Source organism: Schistocerca piceifrons, unplaced genomic scaffold (assembly GCF_021461385.2).
Source record: "Schistocerca piceifrons isolate TAMUIC-IGC-003096 unplaced genomic scaffold, iqSchPice1.1 HiC_scaffold_950, whole genome shotgun sequence".
Lineage (NCBI taxonomy): Eukaryota > Metazoa > Arthropoda > Insecta > Orthoptera > Acrididae > Schistocerca > Schistocerca piceifrons.
Window position 1 is genome coordinate 10,001 of NW_025729224.1, and position 7,500 is coordinate 17,500.

Below are 7,500 nucleotides of genomic sequence, written 5' to 3' on the forward strand. Positions count from 1 at the left end.
CCCAGCCTTTCGACATCCACCATTGCGCCAGACCAGGCACCAACACCCACACATGTCCCTATACAACGGTGCAACCCAACATCACAATAGTACCTCCTGTCACAGCGCACAAACAATGACATGAGTCCAAAGACACAGGTCTCACACAAGCATAGAATTGGAGCGCCGCCTCTAATAAGCCAAAGGTGCATCCTGACGTGACAAATCTGATCATGTCACAAGCATTCACTTACTATAATCACTATCAAGGGAACCTGCCGCCCCCGCCCCCCCCCCCCTACACCTTTCCTTACAACAACGTGTAACCTAACCTAACCTAACCTATGTTGTACCTTAACCTAACCTATGTTGTACCTTAACCTAACCTATGTTGTACCTTAACCTAACCTATGTTGTACCTTAACCTAACCTATGTTGTACCTTAACCTAACCTATGTTGTACCTTAACCTAACCTATGTTGTACCTTAACCTAACCTATGTTGTACCTTAACCTAACCTATGTTGTACCTTAACCTAACCTATGTTGTACCTTAACCTAACCCATGTTGTACCTTAACCTAACCCATGTTGTACCTTAACCTAACCCATGTTGTACCTTAACCTAACCCATGTTGTACCTTAACCTAACCCATGTTGTACCTTAACCTAACCCATGTTGTACCCTTAACCTAACCCCATGTTGTACCTTAACCTAACCCATGTTGTACCTTAACCTAACCCATGTTGTACCTTAACCTAACCCATGTTGTGCCTTAACCTAACCCATGTTGTGCCTTAACCCTAACCCATGTTGTGCCTTAACCTAACCCATGTTGTGCCTTAACCTAACCCATGTTGTGCCCTAACCTAACCCATGTTGTGCCCTAACCTAACCCATGTTGTGCCCTAACCTAACCCATGTTGTGCCCTAACCTAACCCATGTTGTCCCCTAACCTAACCCATGTTGTCCCCTAACCTAACCCATGTTGTCCCCTAACCTAACCCATGTTGTGCCCTAACGTAACCCATGTTGTGCCCTTAACGTAACCCATGTTGTGCCTTAACGTAACCCATGTTGTGCCTTAACGTAACCCACGTTGTCCGCTAACGTAACCCACGTTGTCCGCTAACGTAACCCACGTTGTCGCCTAAACCTGCTCTGTAATTGTTATACGACTCGTTCAATTAGTGTAGTGTTGCCCACCCGCAACCCTCGCAATATAGTTCGCTACTCGCACTGCCCGCTCCCCCTGTGTATCGCTTCATGTTAAACACCTTGCAAGTCTTGCTGACTTTCCACATGCTCCTGCTGTACACTGTAATGTGGATGGCAGCAGGACGTACATGCCGCCCCCCCCCCCCCCACCCCTCCCCACGTCCCCACGTCCCCACCTTGCCCCCTGCCTTCGCAAGCTGGTTGGTGACAAGTTTGCATGTTCAATGCCCTTCGCATGCGACGTACGCAGGCTACGTTGTGGTGCGGCCTGTGTCAACTGTCCGCTGATGTCGTACGCGTGAACCACAATCTGTACTGCACATTCGTCCTTATGTACTGAATGATACATCGTGGCACATGTGTGACCGTACAACGACTGCGCCCAAAAAACGGCGGACCATACAGTGCAAATATTGTGCACGCAGCTACGTGTCGTCTCCCTATGAGAGCTGGATTGCAGTGTGGTACGCCATAGAGACGTGTGGGAGGAACGGACGCCGTGGATGGCGATCAGCATGAGCTGTGTGTTGATGTATTCGGGACCTAGTCGTCTCTCCTCAAACACCGTGATAGCATGGTGCACCGCGTTCCATATCTGCGACATGCTACAGAGGCCGGTTGACAGTCGTTCGAGCAATGGACATCGCATACGTACGGGGGCCACCTTCCACGTATTGTCTAGGCGTGCACATTTTGTTGCGTGTATGTGGGCAGACGTAGTGTGGCGTGACACCTGACACAGGCATGCAATAATCGTTGAAGTTGCTAATGGCGATGGACGCCTACGTTTTCTGGTGAAGTTACGCAAATGAAGAAATGGTAACCCGTTGTGGTGCGGTTGTTCTCGCTAGGGGTGAATCGGTGATGGCGACGATAGGTTGAGGTACTAACCGGTTGTTCCAGCGATACCCACCATGCCGATGAAACTGAACGGCATCTGGGTGTGAAGCGATACGCGGTGGTGGCTGGGTGGGGACCGTCCCCGGCCGGTGAGGGGCGCCTCCCCGGCGTGCTGGCCGCGCGGTGCGTGGGCGCACGCGCTACAGCCGGCTGGTGGGGGCGGCCAGTGGCAGGCGCGCCGGCCGACGGACGCGGCAGGCGTCGCAGCTGCGCGCCGGCGCCACCCTGCGCGCGGCGCCGTGCGGCCAAAGTAGGTCCTCGCGGGCCCGGTGCGAAGCGCGGTGGACATCTTCAGTGTGCTGGTCCGATTGAGGACTGTGTGCGTTGAGGATGCGCCGCCGCCCGGCGCTCGGCGCCGCGACGGCCGTCTGCTGCTCGGTCGCCCCAGCGGTTCTCGCTGGTGGTTTGTATCGCAGCTGTGCGGATGTGTTGGCGCGTGCGCTGTGCTGGGAGAGTTCGCTTCGGCACCCAAGTGGGGCTTTTGTCCTTCTGTGGCGCTGGCGTTGGAGCTGCCGGTCACCGTAGGTGGCGCGTGTTGTCTCCCGCCGGCAATGCCACGACAGCACGCTCCCGGGCCTCTGTCGGCAGCGGCAAGCTCAGTTGGGAGCACGGGTGGTCGCACCGAAAGCGTCTACTCGCCTAACTCCGGGCGATTGCGCCTCTCTCGAACCCGACCAAGTACTTGGGACGGCGCTGCGCGCCGCCGGGACCTGAGAGGGTTTCGAGGTGTATTGTGCAGGGGAGCTCAGCCTCCTCCTGTTTGCAGAATGATTGAGCGGACGCTTGCGTGTTCGCGCGGGCCCCCGGGACACACTCCCGGGCGGCCGGCTGCTCAGCTCTAGTTGGCGCAGCTCCCTGGTTGATCCTGCCAGTAGTCATATGCTTGTCTCAAAGATTAAGCCATGCATGTCTCAGTACAAGCCGCATTAAGGTGAAACCGCGAATGGCTCATTAAATCAGTTATGGTTCCTTAGATCGTACCCACGTTACTTGGATAACTGTGGTAATTCTAGAGCTAATACATGCAAACAGAGTCCCGACCAGAGATGGAAGGGGACGCTTTTATTAGATCAAAACCAATCGGTCGGCTCGTCCGGTCCGTTTGCCTTGGTGACTCTGAATAACTTTGGGCTGATCGCACGGTCCTCGTACCGGCGACGCATCTTTCAAATGTCTGCCTTATCAAACTGTCGATTGGTAGGTTCTGCGCCGTACCCATGGTTGTAACGGGTAACGGGGAATCAGGGTTCGATTCCGGAGAGGGAGCCTGAGAAACGGCTACCACATCCAAGGAAGGCAGCAGGCGCGCAAATTACCCACTCCCGGCACGGGGAGGTAGTGACGAAAAATAACGATACGGGACTCATCCGAGGCCCCGTAATCGGAATGAGTACACTTTAAATCCTTTAACGAGTATCTATTGGAGGGCAAGTCTGGTGCCAGCAGCCGCGGTAATTCCAGCTCCAATAGCGTATATTAAAGTTGTTGCGGTTAAAAAGCTCGTAGTTGGATTTGTGTCCCACGCTGTTGGTTCACCGCCCGTCGGTGTTTAACTGGCATGTATCGTGGGACGTCCCTGCCGGTGGGGCGAGCCGAAGGCGTGCGACCGCCTCGTGCGTGCTCGTGCGTCCCGAGGCGGACCCCGTTGAAATCCTACCAGGGTGCTCTTTATTGAGTGTCTCGGTGGGCCGGCACGTTTACTTTGAACAAATTAGAGTGCTTAAAGCAGGCAAGCCCGCCTGAATACTGTGTGCATGGAATAATGGAATAGGACCTCGGTTCTATTTTGTTGGTTTTCGGAACCCGAGGTAATGATTAATAGGGACAGGCGGGGGCATTCGTATTGCGACGTTAGAGGTGAAATTCTTGGATCGTCGCAAGACGAACAGAAGCGAAAGCATTTGCCAAGTATGTTTTCATTAATCAAGAACGAAAGTTAGAGGTTCGAAGGCGATCAGATACCGCCCTAGTTCTAACCATAAACGATGCCAGCCAGCGATCCGCCGCAGTTCCTCCCGATGACTCGGCGGGCAGCCTCCGGGAAACCAAAGCTTTTGGGTTCCGGGGGAAGTATGGTTGCAAAGCTGAAACTTAAAGGAATTGACGGAAGGGCACCACCAGGAGTGGAGCCTGCGGCTTAATTTGACTCAACACGGGAAACCTCACCAGGCCCGGACACCGGAAGGATTGACAGATTGATAGCTCTTTTCTTGATTCGGTGGGTGGTGGTGCATGGCCGTTCTTAGTTGGTGGAGCGATTTGTCTGGTTAATTCCGATAACGAACGAGACTCTAGCCTGCTAACTAGTCGCGTGACATCCTTCGTGCTGTCAGCGATTACTTTTCTTCTTAGAGGGACAGGCGGCTTCTAGCCGCACGAGATTGAGCAATAACAGGTCTGTGATGCCCTTAGATGTTCTGGGCCGCACGCGCGCTACACTGAAGGAATCAGCGTGTCTTCCTAGGCCGAAAGGTCGGGGTAACCCGCTGAACCCTCCTTCGTGCTAGGGATTGGGGCTTGCAATTGTTCCCCATGAACGAGGAATTCCCAGTAAGCGCGAGTCATAAGCTCGCGTTGATTACGTCCCTGCCCTTTGTACACACCGCCCGTCGCTACTACCGATTGAATGATTTAGTGAGGTCTTCGGACTGGTACGCGGCATTGACTCTGTCGTTGCCGATGCTACCGGAAAGATGACCAAACTTGATTCATTTAGAGGAAGTAAAAGTCGTAACAAGGTTTCCGTAGGTGAACCTGCGGAAGGATCATTACCGACTAGACTGCATGTCTTTCGATGTGCGTGTCGTGTCGCGCAACACGCTACCTGTACGGCTCGCCGTAGCCGTGCGCCGCGTGCGGAACCACGCGTGCCTCTCAAAACTAGCGGCAATGTTGTGTGGTACGAGCGCTGAAGCGCTGGAGCGGCTGGCCTGCGGCACCTGGCGCCTGGCGCCGGTTTTGAATGACTTTCGCCCGAGTGCCTGTCCGCTCCGGTGTGGAGCCCGTACGACGCCCGTCGGCCGTGAGGCCGTTGGACACAGAACGCTGGAACAGGGGCCGCCACACGCCTCACTCCCGCCTATGCGACCGTCTCGAAAGAGACGGCGGAAACTGAGAAAAGATCACCCAGGACGGTGGATCACTCGGCTCGTGGGTCGATGAAGAACGCAGCAAATTGCGCGTCGACATGTGAACTGCAGGACACATGAACATCGACGTTTCGAACGCACATTGCGGTCCATGGATTCCGTTCCCGGGCCACGTCTGGCTGAGGGTCGGCTACGTATACTGAAGCGCGCGGCGTTTGCCCCGCTTCGCAGGACCTGGGAGTGTCGCGGCCGCCTGTGGGGCCGGCCGCGTCTCCTCAAACGTGCGATGCGCGCCCGTCGCCTGGCGGTTCGCATACCGGTACTTTCTCGGTAGCGTGCACAGCCGGCTGGCGGTGTGGCGTGCGACACCTCGTACAACGACCTCAGAGCAGGCGAGACTACCCGCTGAATTTAAGCATATTACTAAGCGGAGGAAAAGAAACTAACAAGGATTCCCCCAGTAGCGGCGAGCGAACAGGGAAGAGTCCAGCACCGAACCCCGCAGGCTGCCGCCTGTCGTGGCATGTGGTGTTTGGGAGGGTCCACTACCCCGACGCCTCGCGCCGAGCCCAAGTCCAACTTGAATGAGGCCACGGCCCGTAGAGGGTGCCAGGCCCGTAGCGGCCGGTGCGAGCGTCGGCGGGGACCTCTCCTTCGAGTCGGGTTGCTTGAGAGTGCAGCTCCAAGTGGGTGGTAAACTCCATCTGAGACTAAATATGACCACGAGACCGATAGCGAACAAGTACCGTGAGGGAAAGTTGAAAAAGAACTTTGAAGAGAGAGTTCAAAAGTACGTGAAACCGTTCTGGGGTAAACGTGAGAAGTCCGAAAGGTCGAACGGGTGAGATTCACGCCCATCCGGCCACTGGCCTCCGCCCTCGGCAGATGGGGCCGGCCGCCCGCGCGGAGCAATCCGCGGCGGGGTCGTGTCGGTTGCCTTTCCACTCGCCGCGGGGTGGGGCCGTTCCGGTGTGCGGTGGCCGCACTTCTCCCCTAGTAGGACGTCGCGAACCCGCTGGGTGCCGGCCTACGGCCCGGGTGCGCAGCCTGTCCTTCCGCGGGCCTCGGTTCGCGTCTGTTGGGCAGAGCCCCGGTGTCCTGGCTGGCTGCCCGGCGGTATATCTGGAGGAGTCGATTCGCCCCTTTGGGCGCTCGGGGCTCCCGGCAAGCGCGCGCGGTTCTTCCCGATGACGGACCTACCTGGCCCGGCCCCGGGACCCGCGCCGCTGTTGGCTCGGGATGCTCTCGGGCGGAATAATCGCTCCCGTCAGCGGCGCTTCAGCTTTGGACAATTTCACGACCCGTCTTGAAACACGGACCAAGGAGTCTAACATGTGCGCGAGTCATTGGGCTGTACGAAACCTAAAGGCGTAATGAAAGTGAAGGTCTCGCCTTGCGCGGGCCGAGGGAGGATGGGGCTTCCCCGCCCTTCACGGGGCGGCGGCCTCCGCACTCCCGGGGCGTCTCGTCCTCATTGCGAGGTGAGGCGCACCTAGAGCGTACACGTTGGGGACCCGAAAGATGGTGAACTATGCCTGGCCAGGACGAAGTCAGGGGAAACCCTGATGGAGGTCCGTAGCGATTCTGACGTGCAAATCGATCGTCGGAGCTGGGTATAGGGGGCGAAAGACTAATCGAACCATCTAGTAGCTGGTTCCCTCCGAAGTTTCCCTCAGGATAGCTGGTGCTCGTATCGAGTTCTCATCCGGTAAAGCGAATGATTAGAGGCCTTGGGGCCGAAACGACCTCAACCTATTCTCAAACTTTAAATGGGTGAGATCTCCGGCTTGCTTGATATGCTGAAGCCGCGAGCAAACGACTCGGATCGGAGTGCCAAGTGGGCCACTTTTGGTAAGCAGAACTGGCGCTGTGGGATGAACCAAACGCCGAGTTAAGGCGCCCGAATCGACGCTCATGGGAAAACCATGAAAGGCGTTGGTTTGCCTTAAGACAGCAGGACGGTGGCCATGGAAGTCGGAATCCGCTAAGGAGTGTGTAACAACTCACCTGCCGAAGCAACTAGCCCTGAAAATGGATGGCGCTGAAGCGTCGTGCCTACTACTCGGCCGTCAGTCTGGCAGTCATGGCCGGTCCTTGCGGCCGGCCGCGAAGGCCCTGACGAGTAGGAGGGTCGCGGCGGTGGGCGCAGAAGGGTCTGGGCGTGAGCCTGCCTGGAGCCGCCGTCGGTGCAGATCTTGGTGGTAGTAGCAAATACTCCAGCGAGGCCCTGGAGGGCTGACGCGGAGAAGGGTTTCGTGTGAACAGCCGTTGCACACGAGTCAGTCGATCCTAAGCCCTAGGAGAATCCGATGTT

The 7,500-nt window shown here is 56.6% G+C and overlaps 2 non-coding genes and 1 pseudogene across 2 annotated transcripts; all 3 read left to right on the top strand.

Annotated features, from left to right (window-relative positions):
* The first annotated feature begins 2,949 nt into the window (after positions 1–2,949).
* LOC124773269 lies at positions 2,950–4,868 on the top strand. Its single transcript, XR_007014567.1, has one exon. It is a non-coding gene; the product is annotated as a small subunit ribosomal RNA (ribosomal RNA).
* A 352-nt stretch (positions 4,869–5,220) lies between these two features.
* Positions 5,221–5,375, top strand: LOC124773274. Its single transcript, XR_007014568.1, has one exon. It is a non-coding gene; the product is annotated as a 5.8S ribosomal RNA (ribosomal RNA).
* A 189-nt stretch (positions 5,376–5,564) lies between these two features.
* Positions 5,565–7,500, top strand: part of LOC124773273 — a 4,244-nt pseudogene continuing 2,308 nt past the window's right edge.